The 15,378-nt window shown below is 38.7% G+C and overlaps 1 pseudogene; it reads left to right on the top strand.

Moving 5' to 3' along the window:
- The first annotated feature begins 1,676 nt into the window (after positions 1–1,676).
- On the top strand, positions 1,677–4,911 carry LOC102903071 (uncharacterized; annotated as a pseudogene).
- The last annotated feature ends 10,467 nt before the right edge of the window (positions 4,912–15,378 follow it).

Raw genomic sequence — 15,378 nt, forward strand, 5'->3', positions numbered from 1 at the left:
ATTTGTTAAGTTAGGAAAGTTAGTTTAGTCAACTTTTAAAGTCATTGTGTGGGACAAATATAATATTACTGAACACACTATAAAATCCATATCTACCCCTCAATCATATGCCTCTTGCAGCTCTTCTGCTACTGTTCCTAACCCGTCACTCAGTTGGCCATGGATGACTTGGACAACAATGAATTCAGCTTTTGAAAAACTGATTTGTAGCTGATAATGCTCACTAGGCAATCTTCTCCTCAACATGGAATTCCTACTGTACCAGGATGTGATGTTGGGCATAGGCCAGAAGGACTATGTGGGCCATGAGGCCTAGAAAAACAGAGTCATCCTGACCCTGAAATAGCCTGCCAAGCATAGCATTGTTACCAACTGGGATGACATGAAAAATATCTGACACCACAATTTTTACAAGTTACATGTGCCCTGGACAGAGATCCTGATGTTACTCACTGAAAAACCCCTGAACCTCAAGGCCAATCATGAAAATATTTCCCAGATCATGTTTAGACCTTCTACACCCCAGCCATGTACCTAACCTTTCAGACAGTTCTACCTGGGGTACCTCTGGTCTTACCACCAACTTGTGATAGACTCCAGAGATTGGTCATGTGTACTCAGCTATGAAGGCTACTCTTTCCCCTACACCATCATGCATGTGGACCTGGCTAGCCTAGATCTAACAAACTACCTCATGGAAATTCTAACTGAGTGTTGTTAAAGCTTTATTACCATAGTTGAGTGGGAAATTGTGCATGACATCAAGGAGAAACTGTTGTATGTTACCATGAACTTTGAGCAAGAGATGGCCACTGCTGCATCCTTCTCCTTCCTGATGACCAGGTCAAGACTTTTGGCAATGAGTGGATCCACTGCCCAGAGAATCTCTTCCAACATTTCTTTCTGGATATGGAATTCTGTGGCATCCAAGAAATTACCTTTAATTCCGTCATGGTGTGATGTCAACATCTACAAAACCTCGATGCCCACACAGTTCTGTCTGGTGTCACTATAGTGTGATCAGGCATCAGTGACAAGATGCAGAAGGATATTGCTGCTCTGGTTCCCAGCATCATGAAGATCAAGACTATCACTTCTCTAAGTGCTCATACTCTATGTGGATCAGTAGCTTCATCCTGGTCTTACTAATCACTTTCTAGGAGATGTGGATCAGCAAGGAGGAGTACAACATGTCCAGACCCTCCATTATTCACTGCTTTTGGTCTCCCTGGGAGTTCACTGAGGTGTCAAGGCATCTAGGGCTTGCCTATACACTAACAAGACCATTTAATAAAAGTACATACCTTACAAACAACAAAAACAAATATCACTGAAGAACACACTTGCCTTACTGAGACTTAAAGCCTAACTACTTTAGATTTGTGGCCCCTTTCTTAGGACTACATTTCTATATTCATTTCATGTCTTTTAATGACTTGTCTTCATGTATCGATTGTTTATCCGTTTTTGTTCATTTTGTTGTGGGAGTGAGAAACACTATCCTCATTGGTGTAGCCACTGTTATTTATATAAAGAACTCCATTCATGCCTGTATAAGCAACTGTAATGAAACTAGTTGGGTGATAAAAACAAAACATTGTGATGGTTATTCTTGGCTCTGTCATTAAACCAGACAACTATTCTTCAACTTCTTGGGCTGAACTGGACATTTCACAATAGACCATCAAGTTACCTTGCAACCTAAACTGGCCATCATGAGGTGGGTATTATCTGACCAGCCAAACCATAAAGTAGGATGTGCACAGCAGCAATCCATTATCAAATGAGAGTGGTATATATATGATTGAGCCCAAGAAGGTCCTGAACACATAAGCATGTTACATGAAGAAGTTGCTCAAATGCTTATGGTTTCTATTCCCATTATAATGCCATTTGCTCTCAAGCATGCACCTATATATAGCCTCATGGGGGTGTGCCTTATGATGGGTTGACTGAGGAAGAGAAGACTAGGGCCTAGTTTACTGATGACTCTGCACAAGTGGACAACTACAGCATTACAACTCATTCGGGGACAACCCTGAAAGACACCAGCAAAGGGAAATCTTCACAGTGGGCAGAAATTAACACAGTACATGTGGAAATACATTTTGTTTGGATGGAAAAAAATGGCCATATGTAGCATGAATCTTAATAGTTCTTACTAATAAGATCAAAGCTGGGGCCAGTTATTGGGGTGAATACTAGAAGATCAGAGAGACAGAATGAGACACAGCTAACCGCACCCGGCCAATTTCTCAGCTGGTCTTATTTTCTCAGACTGGAAGCTTCTGTGTCCTCATCCCAATGGCTCTCAACTGAACTGCTGCTCAAAAACCTGAAGCTTAACCAGCTAAAAGCTTCTAGTTTCTGGTCCTCACACCTTATATATCTTTCTTCTTTCTACCACCACTCCCTGGGATTAAAGGCTCGCTTTCTGGTATTAAAGGCGTGAGTCACCATGCTTGGCTGTATCCTTGAACACATGGATTTCTGCCTCTGGAATGCTAGGATTAAAGGCGTGTGCTACCACTGCCTATCCTCTATGTTTAATATTGTGGCTTTTCTTTTCTCTGACCCCAGATAAGTTTATTAGGATACACAATATTTTGGGGAACACAATACCACCACAGCCATACATGTGATTGTTCACTGATTCATGGGCTGTAGCCAATGGACTGCCTGGATGGTCATGGAATTATATAAAACATGGTTGCAAAATTGGTAAGAAAGACATCTGGGGAAGAAGTGGCTAGATATGGGCAAAAGATATGAAGGTGTCTGTGTCCCGTATAAATTCTCATCACAAGGTGACTTAGCTTAGGAGAGGTTCCATAATCAAGTAGATAAGATGACCTGTTCTGTGGCTAGTCAGCCTCTTTCTCTAGACATCCTTGACAGTGCCCAATGGGTCTATGAACAAGGTGGCCATGGTGGCAGGGATGGAGGCTATATATGGGCTCTACAACATAGGCTGACACTCACAGCTGCTGCTGAGTCCCAGATCTGCCAACAGCAGAGACCAACAGCGAGTCCCAGATGTGGTACCATTTTCCAGGGTGATGAACCTGTGACCTGGTGGCAGGCTGACTATGTTGGACCACATTCTCCGCAAAGAGAACAAAGCTTTGTCCTTACTAAAGTAGGTGTTTATTCTGGTTATGGATTTGCCTTTTCTATATATAATGCTTCTGCCAAAACCACCATTTATGGATTTACAGTTTGACTTATCTGCCATAATAGTATTTCACACAGTATTGCTTCTGACCAAGGAACTCACTTTATAGCCAGAGAAGTGCATCAGTGGTCCCATGGTCATGAAATCCACTAGTCTTATCATGTCCCCCACCATCCTGAGGCAGCTGGCCTGATAGAAAGATGGAATGATGAAATGACTGTTGAAGACACAGTTATCGTGCCAACTGAGTAGCAGCACCCTGGAGGTCTGGGGTAGGCTTCTCCAGAAGGTAGTATATGTGTTGAATCAGCATCCAATATATGGTGTAGTTTCTCCTATAGCCAGGATTCACAGGTCCAGGAATCAAGGGAAGGGAAAGAGAATAGTTTTACACACTATCACCCCTAGTGACTCACTAGGAAAATTTTTGCTTCCTGTTCCAGTGACTTTCAGTACTACTGGCCTAGAAGTACATTCCATTGAACTGGAAGCTCAGACTTCCCACTGTCCACTAGGCTAAGAAAGGAATGACAGTGTTAGGAGGGTTAATTGATCCAGATTACCATGGGGAAATTGGATTGCTTCTCCACAGCGGAGGTAAAAAGGATTATGTCTGGAATATAGGAGATCCTTTAGGGTGTCTCTTGGTATTACCCTGTCCTGTGATTAAAGTCAATGGGAAACTACAACAGCCTGCCTAATCCAGGCAGGCTGATAAATGGCACAGAGCCATCAGAAATGAAGGTATGTGTCACTCCTGCAGGAAATATCCAAGACCTGCTGAAGTGCTTGCAGACAGTGGAGGAAATACAGAACAGGGAGTAGAGGAAATGAGGATTATAATTGGCGTGAGTGTTTCTGCAGCATTTTGTTTAAAAATGTATTTGTACAGATATTGTGTTTTCTTCCCTGAATTTCTTTATCATGTAATGTAACATCAATTAAGAGATTATCAGTGGATGTATTTTACTTTTGAGATGATAAAATTTCCCTTAAGGGACATTGCCACCTATTCTAAAAATTTTAATGTGTTTGTGTTTGTACATGAGACAGTTATAGTGTGTTAGGCAGAATTATAACCTGATTATTGTTTTCATTAGAAAATTAAGCATGTCCTAACAAGATATGATTGTGTGTCAAGCTGACAAGGGTGGAATTCTGATGGTTCTTCTTGGTTGTCAGCTTGACTACATCTGGAATTAACTAAAACCCAAGCATCTGGGTATACACCTGCAAGGGATGTATTCCTAAATTAAATTATTTGAAGTGGAAAGATCTACTTTTAATCCAGATAAATTTTGAGATGGGAATATCCACCTTTATTCTGGGCCATACCTTCTGCTGGCAGCTGTTTAAAGGATGTGGAAGATTGAAGCTTTTGCTTTTGGCTTGTTTACTTACACTGGCAAGTCTGTTCCTTCCCTAGCATTGGAACCTCCTTCTTTGGGACTCCAATATGCACGGAAGACCATCTGAGAAATCCAGCCTCATAGACTGAACAGCTATTGGATTCTTGGATGTTCTGTTGGTAGATAGCCATTGTTGGACTAGTAGACCATAGCCTACTAGTAATAAGCCACTCTAATAACCCCCACATAATATATATTATATATATTAGAAAGATAAATATATAGAGATATAGACTAATTCTATCTGTTCTGTTTCTCTAGAGAACCCTGACTAATACACACATGAAAGTAAATGGAGTACTAATTGGGAAAATAGAGGAAGAATAGATTTCCACTATGGATGTGCTCCTACATAAGTTTCCTAATCCCAAATGGTCAATCCTAGACACATGTACATATGAGAAAAGCTAAGTGGATTAAGTGGATTATGCCTTAAGTGTACACACACACACACACACACACACACACACGCACACGCACACGCACACGCACATGCACACACACACATATATATATACATACATACCAATGTATATACATGTTCCAATAATGACTGAAGAGCTCATGAATTTTAGAGGGGGCATGGGAGGAGTTGGAGGAAGAGATGGAGGGAGGTGATATAGATGATGTTCTCATGCATGAAGTTCTCAAAAAGAATACAATCGTCTTTTAAAAGATTGTATATTGTTAAGAGTATCTGATGGTTTATCTCGAATAGAATGGGAAGCTCCTAAAAGATTAGCAACCCACAATTCCCTGTGTGCATTAGAGGGAATTCCAGAGAGAATTAACTAAGGTTGGGGAGGATGTCCTTCACAGGCCACAAATCTAAGTGGAATACAAAAGGAAAAGGAGAAAAACAGTTAGTGAAAGCATCCCTCTCGTTTTCCTGTCTATCATGGTGTGAGTACCTCTGCCACATTCTCCTAGTGCCATGATATTCTGACTTACCATTTCCCAGATTCAATGGAGCCAAGCATTATAGACTGAAATATTTGAAGCCAGGAGTAAAAAAAATCCTCTTTGGAACTGTTTATATTAAGAATTTTCTGTCAAAAACAAGAAAAGTAGCATACAGTTGCTAAGATAACAGAGTTTCATTTCTGATAGGTTTAAAGTAATCTTCGTCTCAGTAAAATGACTGTAGCATGTTGCTGGATGTCTACACACCCTCTCCATATTCCCACCATAACACAGCTATGGGAACTTGATTTTCATTAGCTATTGCAACTGATTTTCCTACCTTCAGAAGGAGGTAATTAGGGTTCCATGTAATTGCCTGCTTCCTGAGGAAGATAGACAGGTGGAAATAGTGTCTCAACCAACTTTGGCTTTCTTAATTTCCTGATATTTTGCTTGTTTCACTCGCTTATTCATACTAATTGGGCAGTGTGACTTCTCTGTGTGTATTTTTGATTTTGTTGGTTGTTGACTAATAGAGGTGGAACTTGATTTCTGATATCTATTTCTTGACGGAATATGTTCTCTGCTTTGTTCCTTGCAGATTGAGATAGCATTTCTTTGGTTTTCTATGTCTTGTATATTCTAAGTCAGCTTGTAAATTTTTCTACACTTGTGGTCTATGATGGGAAATTTCCTCATGTCCGGTGTAAATACAAACCCATGTTAAACTCTTTGGTGAACCTGTTACACTGTATTGACTTGATGTAAATAGGGTTCCCCCCTCTGGTTCTCTTACTGCCATTCTGCCCATAATCTGTTCTTCAATTTAACAGACTTTCCTCAGTATTCTGAGCAGGGCCACACTACCTTCTACAGAGTATTGCTTTATCTTGTTCCAATTGTGCCCTCCCATCTTATTCCTTCCCTTTTATAGTGCACTGGAGAATGTTAAATTACTTCCTCTCTGTGTAGACAGAGCTGCCTGCTTACCTTTCAATGTCTCTGCTACTTAAAACTCAGGTCATTAGAGTTGCAGCATGAATTTTGTGAACCTGTAAAAATTAACTTAGAATCCTTTTGGAAATTAACTAAAGAATATAATACTGAAAACTCTTGCTGTCTAATATGTTAGGTTTTCAAAACTTTGTCATATGAATCATATTAATGACAATGGAACTTTTCATTCTTGCCTGAAAGCAGCCTTAATTTCCAATCCAGTTGTTGATTTTCAAATAAAGGATTTTAGACACATTTGTCTTAATTTGTTAGTTTCCTAGGAGACAGGACCCTGGATCTATTTCTGACTCCAGGCATTATGTTGACTCATTTACATATACCCTCACTTTCCCTTGAAACTACCAAAACAATATTTTATTTAAATTTCATCTGTACTCTTCCCTTCAATTAAAAATATCCCTACAGCTCTTCTTCTTCTTCTTCCTCCTCCTCCTCCTCCTTTTCTCTTTGGTTAGTTGTCCATTCTTTATCTGTTGTGTGTACTCTTATTTTAGCAATTTCATAAATTTAACTATGTTACACTACAAAGATGTACCTGGTAGTCTTTGCTAGCTGTCCTTAGCTACTTTTGCCCTAAGCATTTGTTAGATTATATCTTACAATACACTAGATTTTCTCCCTAAGAGAACTTACCTTTCATTATAATGTAACTTCAAATAGGAGGGGCAAATTTGCATCTTCTCTTCACTAGTATAGAATAGTGCTTGGGCCATACAAAAAGAAATGAAGGAGAGCAAGGGAGCAAGAGAGAAAGAAAGAGGGAGAGAGCGAGAAAGAGAGAGAGAGGGAGAGAGAGAGAGGGAGAGAGAGAGAGAGAGAGAGAGAGAGAGAGAGAGAGAGAGAGAGAGAGAGAGAGAGAGAGAAGGAGGGAGGGAGGGAGACACAGAGAGAGACAGAGAGAGACAGAGAGAGAGAGAGAGCCAATAGTCCTAAAATTATAAAAAAAAGAATCTTGCCATCTTTGTAAGATTATAGTATCTTTTTCTCTGAACTCTGCCTTGAGTTGTGGAGTAAGAAAGATCTAGAATAGATCCTCAGTGATTTGAGAATAAAATACTACAGGCTGGGTAGATTGTATACAGTAGACATTTTGCACAATTATGGTGGTCAGGAAGCCTGAGGCCAATGTGCCTATGGATTTACTACCTGGTAAGAGCCCAACTCCTAAACCATCTTTGCATTGTGAAAAAGGGACTTAGAACTTCAGTTCTGTTTCAAACAGATAAATTCTAATTATGAGAGCTCTACAATCAAGACTGAATCCCTTTTTATATTAGTTACAAACTAATCTTAACTATGAATTTGGGGGACACAAACATGTAAACTGTAGCAGACTAATTCCAAGCTTTAACTAGTTACATGATTTTGGATGTGTTATTTATTTTCTTTATATCTTTATGTGGAGATGAAGCTACTTTTTTGATTATGAGAATTAAATGAGGTGGTATATGAAAAATGGACTTATTATGCAATTTGAGCAAATGGTAAATACTCAGGAAACATGAGCTGATAATTTTCATCCTGATTCCTCTTGGCCTTAATCTTTCCAGATACCACATGCTTGCATACTTCTGTGTTTCTGCTCTGTTAAGAGCTAGGTTTCACTCAGTTATTACATTAGTTAGTGAGTTAGTGCTCCAGGGAGAAAGAGTTTATTTTAACTCAAACTTACATGAGTCCATTTTCGCTTGGCTCCTTGCATTTGGACAGAACATCATGGTGGCAGAAATGTATGGTAAGGGAGCTTCTTTACTTCGTGGGTTACATAAAGAGACTGGGTTCTTAAAGACGTGCTTATAGTGATGTAATTTTTCAGCCATTACCTACCTCCTGAACATTTCAAAAATCTCCAAAAATAATAGGATTTTGATGAATGTATAATGTCATCCAACGTTACCATACAGAAAAGTTTTATTGTTCTGAAAACTCTTCTGAGCCCAGAGAAATGAACAGATAGTTCTCAAAATATGAATGACAACTAGTTAATAAATATGTGAAGGCTTGAGACTAAACTTCAATGCATGAGCCTGTGGGTAACATTTTGTAGTCCAGTCATAACCATCCTATAAGATACATTTGTGTATCTTCTTTGTCTATTTATAAAACCTTTTGAGTACAAGCTCCTTGTCTTATTTATCCATGTATCTCTATAGAAAAATATATTTATATGTCATGTGCACATATTAGACACTCTATATATCTGTGGTTGAAAAGTCTTCCTGATAAAGAGCCAGCAGTAATGTGCAGGGCTGGTCCTGATTAGCAAATGCAGTGCTTGCAATGAATGTTAGCTGTTTGTTATGTAGCATGAACAGATTCTTTCTGCAGAAGTTTTAGAATCTATAAACCAAAGGACAGAGGCAGGGGCAGAGGGAAGGTTTCCTGAGGAGTACCCTTCTGGGGGCATTTGAATGATCCTGGGAATGGGAGAGGGACTAAAGAAGTGGGTGTGAATCAATTTAGTCATTTAATTCCTCCATTTCTCAGAAATTGTCATTTTAGTCTAGCCTAGCAATTTGGAGCAGTGGGTGAATACTATGTAGTTAATCTGTGACAGGAGCTCATTGTGCTGATCAGTTAGGCACTTTTGCTGCTCGAGAGACTATGTGAGGATTTGTGGACCCCTTTTCTTGTAGTTCCCTTTTCTTGTAGTTCTTCTGAGAATTGAAATTAAAAGCAGAGAAATCTAAACGCTCACTATTGGGTCGATTTAGTTCTATGAGTGACTCTTCATTTGTTGGGGTATTTTTGACAACCTTTTATTTCCTCACACGTGCATGCAGGCAAACATTCAGGCACACTTGCATGCATGCACAGAGGCATCAGGACCCAGAAAGGAGAGTAAGAACCAGGGATGGAAAGATGCTAAAGTTTCTCTCAGAAACTCACATTGTGCTTCTTTCTTTCCGCAGATGCCAATGTCCCAATGGTGCTACCACTTTAGTACTTTTAGCATTCTCTGAGGGGTTATAATGGATGCTGACTAAGCTGCTCTCCAAAGCCCATATTTATAATTCTTGCTTCTTTCCTCCCTCCCATCCCTCTTTTTCATTTTCGTAGATCCAAGTATAAGCAATTCATTCTGCCTAGTTTTTCTTATTGTCACCTGAGTAAATATAAATAGAGCTTCTTAGCTATGTGTAGCAAAATACACATTATTTAAAAATATATTCTGAAACTTTATAGCCAATTGATACAACTTACTGGCAGTAATTTTCATCCAGTCACTACATTTAGTCATGTGTGTCATCCACAATCTAACTGGGAATTTTTTATAATGAGCTTTACTTTTCAGAGAAGTTTTGTCTTCACAGCAAAATTGAGAGGAGCATCCTGAGATTTCTCTTACACTTTTTACCACTGAACATGTGCAAGCCTCCCTATTATCAACATTGCCCACCGGAATAGTATGCTTGTTACAAATGATGATCCTATATCATATCCAAAGCCCACAATTTACACTAGATTTCACTATGGGTTTTGATAAATGTATAATGGCATTATCCAATATCACCATACTCATTTTATTGGCAATAATATTCTTCTGAGCCCAGAGAAAAATGAACAGATAGCTATCTAAAGATGAATGACAACTAGCTAATAAATACATGAATAACTTCACCAGTCATCATAGATACACAAATCAAAACTTCACTGTGGTCCCATTCTTATTCTACTGAGAATTGCAGTCATTAAGAAAATAAATGCTGTCAAGGATATGGAGAAATGGGAGCCTTTTATTTACTACTGGTGGAAATATAAACTATTCAAGGCACTTTGATGGTCAGTATGGGCCTTCAAAATTTAACTAGATTGTCAGTATGACCCAGAGATACCACTTCTGGGTATTTGCCCATAGGACCCCAGGTTAACATATCACAGATACTTGAAGATTAACAATTATTGCAATTTTATTTATAATAGTTAAGCTCCAGAACCAACCTAGAGGTCCAACAACAGAAAAATGGATAAGGAAAATGAAGTTATGGTATTTGCAAGAAAATGCATACAACTAGAGATAATCATATTAAATAAATCAAGCCATTCTCAAAACAGACAAATATGTTTGTTCTCATTTATAACTCCTAGATTTTATATAGATACAGAAAGAAAAGTCAAACTCGTTAGAAAGATGGAGGAGACTTGTGGGATGGCAAGGGATAGAAAATGGGCAAGTGGAAGTATGGATCAGAATATGCTAAATATACAGTATAATTATGTAAAACTTTAAAATTATACAAATTTCATTAAAATGTAAGAAAATATTCTCTGAGCCTTGCCCATTCATTTTCCTTGCTATTGTCAGCCACTAATTTATTTTTAAAAAAATGTATCTATAGTTTTGTCTTCTTCTGTGTGTCAGATAATTGAAACTACTGCACAGACTTCCATACTTCACTCAGTTATTTAACTTTTCTTCATATTTCTTTATGGCTTGATACTCATTTATTTTTCACATGGAATAATTTTCCACATCTTGATGTGCCATTATTTTCCATTTACTTCTAAAGGACATCTTAGTTGCTTCTAAGTTTTGACAATTATAAATAAATCTGCTATTAAACACCCATGCATAGGTGTTGTTCAGGACGTAAGTTTTCAGCACATTTGAATAGATACCAAAGATTGTGATGGCTAGGTTTTATGGTAACAGTATGATTAGCTTTTCTAAGAAACTGCTATAGGGTGTCCCTATCATTTTGCATTCCTCTATGCCAGAGGTTCTCAATCTTTCTGTGACCCTTTAATACAGTTCCTCATGTTATGCTGACCACCAACCATAACATTATTTCATTGTTGCTTTATAATTGTAGTTTTGCTACTGTTATGAATTGTAAATATCTGATATGTGGGATACCTGATATGTGACCTCTGTGAAAGTGTCCCTCGAACTCCAAAGGGGATTGCAACTCATAGGTTGAGAATTGCCACAATAAACAGTTAGCAAGAGTTCCTACTGCTTCATATCCCCACTGGCATTTGCTATTGCTAGTGTTCTGGAGATTGGCCATCCTAGGGGATGTGGCATGGTAGCCCAGTGTTGTTTTAGTTTGCATTTTCCTGATAGGCAGCATCTTTTCAGATGTTTGCCAATAGTGTGTCTTTTTTGATGAAGTATCTGTTAAGGACTTTGGCCAGTTTAAATTGGACTGTTTATTTTCTGATTGTTTTAAATTATTTCTATATTTTGGATTATGGTCCCTTATCAGTTATATCCTTTCCAAAGGCAATTATGTGTATTTTAAAAATGCAAAGTCAAGTTTCAGATTTCTTTTTTATAATTTTTCTTCCACACCCTATGTGTGTGTGTGTGTGTGTGTGTGTGTGTGTGTGTGTGTGTGTGTTTGTCCATGTGGAAGAAAGAGGACAACTTAACAGAGTAATTTCTCTCCTTCTGCCATATGTGATTGGGTTGTTAGGTTTTGTGGCAAGTGCCTTTACTGGCTGAGCCATCTATATCCCCCATTTCTGCTGAGGAAAGTTCTATCTTTTAGTGATTTAGGACTTAAATTGTACTTTGTGCTTTTCTTATATCATGCCTCCCTTCCCCTGTCTTGTTAAGCAGCACAGTTCCTTCCTAGGATTGTGCAATTCTTGGCTTATCCTGACAGTAATAATCAAGAGCACTCCAGCCCAACTACTGATAGACTGTCTCTCTTCCTTCAAAGAATAAAGGAAGATGTCCCATTTTCTGCCTTTCATTTCTTTGTCACCTGACTGCATTACCATATATTTTAGTTGCACAAGATAGACTATTCTCTGTTCAGAATTTGATGCACTTTGGCATCATCTGTGGCTTGACCTCCTAAAGAATTCACTTTTACAATTTTATCATATTATTTCCCAAAAATAATTTGATGATGAAATATGATGTGTTTCAGGATTAGTTTAGGAAAGCAAAACACAGAAAAAACAAAGCACTCTATATTTTATTAATATAACCATACATAATGAAGAAACAAGAATATTTGAATATAACAGATATCAAAATAGAAGAATCGCTCAAAGTTCAAGGCCAGCCTGGTCTACATAGTGAGTTCCAAGATAGCCAGTACTACAAAAATAAAAATAATAAAAAATTTCTGCATGTAAAATTGAGGAGCTGAGAATCAATGTAATGTGTGGAAACTATTATGATAAATACTAAACTACCTGGGAGCATCTGCATACCTAAAATACTTAAAATCCAGTTTCTTTTTATGATCCCTTCATGGTCTCAAATGTTAATGCATGGCTGGAATAGAAAGGTGTCCATGAAGGGTAGTCAATTAGACAGGCTTCTTTAGAGGTGATGGCCACAAGAATATACCTAAAGTTGTCATATTTATATATTATAAAATGGGGCTTTGCTGTGGAACAATCCTTCTATACACTGTGGATACGAATTGCTCTCATTAGTTAATAAAAAGCTGACAGGCCAATAGCCAGGCAGAAAGTATAGGCAGGATAGCCAGACACAGAGGACTATGGAAGGAGGAAGGGCTGAGTCAGGAGAGATGCCAGTCAGCCATAGAGCAGGCAGGATATGTAGAAAATGAGATAACGAGCCATGAGCCATGTTCCAAACCACAATTAGAAATATCGGTTAATTTTTATGTGTGAGTTAGCTAGAAATGAGCCTGAGCTATTGGCTAGGCAATTATAAGTAATATTAAGTCTCTGTGTGGTAATTTGGAAGAAGCAGCTGCCAGGATGGGGAGTAGGTGGTCAGGACAGGAAAACTTCCAACTACAGGGCTTTAATAAATAGGCTTTAATAACAGGGAATAGATAGCACAGCAATGGCCATCTGCATATAGGAAAGACAGAGAACCTGGTAGCTTATGAGTCCAAGTACTTGAACATTTTAGCTGTCTCAGCATAGTGTGTAAAGCCTGAAAGCTGCGTAGAGAATGCTGGAATTGCGTTGACATTGAGAGAAACTGTCTCAGGATAAAGAATGGAGGCCTATACCCAATTTGCTTTCTCCTAGACTACTTCTGCTTTTAAAACTGGAAACCTGCTGAAAGGCATTGGTAATTTAGGTATTTTCTTCCCAGTCATTGTCATAGATGTCAGTCACCTCTGGAAACACTCCTGCAAACACAAGGCATGTTTAACCCTAAGTAACTCTTAATGCAGTCAAGTTGACAACCAGGCCTAGCCATCAGAGGAAGTTCTTCTGGGTCTTGATAGGTTTGGCTAATAGTTAACCCAGCCAAATCTAGAATCCCCCAGGAGATGGGCCTCTGAGCATGTCTGTGGAGAATTTTCTTGATTATATTAATTGAAGTGGAAAGACCCACCCAATATAGGTGGCTGAATCCCACGGGCTGAGTCCTGGTCTGGATGAAAATAAGAGAGGAAGCTGAGCCCAAGCATTTCATTGCTCTCTGCTGCTTGGCTATGGATGCAGTGTGGCCAGCTAGCTCTTGCTTCAGCATAGACACACAACTGTGCCTTCTCCGCAGTTATGGACTGTAATATGTGATGATATTGTGTCCCCCAATATACTGAGCACCCTAATAAACTTATCTGGGGTCAGAGAACAGAGCAGCCACTAGATAGACATAGAGGCACACACACCTTTAATCTTAGCGTTCTGGAGGCAGAGATCCATCCAGATCTCTGTGAGCTCAAGGACAAACTGGAAACTGAGCCACGCATGGTGGCACATGCCTTTAATCCCAGGAAGTGATGGCAGGAAGCAGAAAGGTATAAAAGGCGTGATGACCAGGAACTAGAAGCCCCTTTAAGATTTTAGGCTTTTAACAGCAGTTCAGCTGAGATCCATTCGGGTGAGGACTCAGAGGCTTCCAGTTTGAGGAAAAAAGATCAGCTGAGAAGTTAGCAAGGTGAGGGTGGATGTGGCTTGTTCTGCTTCTCTGATCTTTCAGTGTTCACCCCAATACCTGGCTCTGGTTATTTCACTTATTAGACCCTTTAGCAATTCATCTTACAGTAATGTACCTTTTCCCCAATGATATGTAACTGGAGGCAAACACAACCCTTTATCCTTTAACTTGCATTTGTCTGTGTGTTTTATTGTAGCAACAGGAAAATAAAGTGAGACACAATGTTTTTGAAAGCTGCTCAGTTGGCCTTCAGTATCTGTCTGGAATACAAGTGAACATTTCTAATATATGTTTGATTGGCAATTCCCAGTAGATCTTTTCTTTTCGTAATTAGCCAAAAGATTTATTTTTATTTTATGTATAAGAGTGTTTTACCAGCATATGTGCACATACACCATAAGCATGCCTATTGTCTACACAGGTAAGAAGTGGGTGTTAGATCCCCTGGAATTTCAGTTACAGATGGTTTTAAGTCACTATGTGGATGCTAGGAACAAAGCTGATGTCCTCAGCAAGAGTAGCAAATGCTCTTAACCACTGAGCATACCCTATAAGCCCTTCTCATCAGATCTTTATTCTTTAATAAGCAAATGCTTTGTTTACTTCCCGTGGTTTGTAGGAATGACGCAGTTTGTTGAGGGAATATTGTGCAGTGAAACACTGGGTAATGAACTGACAGAGGAATTGAAATTGGATTCTTGTGTTGTAAAATGAAGGTGGTAGCTGAGTCCCATCAGTTATTCCTCTATCATTTTTTAAATTGTAGTAAGAGTACTTACCCTCTTCATAGAATCTTATTTTCACAATATTGTACTATAAAATATATGACAATGTTGTTTAGAAATCTCTAGAAATTATTCATTTTATACACTTAAGACTATACTTATGAAACAGCGACCTCTAATATCCCCTTGCCTTAGTCCATGGCAACCAACATTCTGCTCTTTGCGTCTATAAATTTGACTCTTAAATCCCCATATAGGTGGTAGTACGTGGTAGTTGTTCTTCTGTAACTGTCTGTCTCAGTATAATGTTGTTCC

The sequence above is a fragment of the Peromyscus maniculatus genome, chromosome X (assembly GCF_049852395.1).
Source record: "Peromyscus maniculatus bairdii isolate BWxNUB_F1_BW_parent chromosome X, HU_Pman_BW_mat_3.1, whole genome shotgun sequence".
Taxonomy (NCBI): Eukaryota; Metazoa; Chordata; class Mammalia; order Rodentia; family Cricetidae; genus Peromyscus; species Peromyscus maniculatus.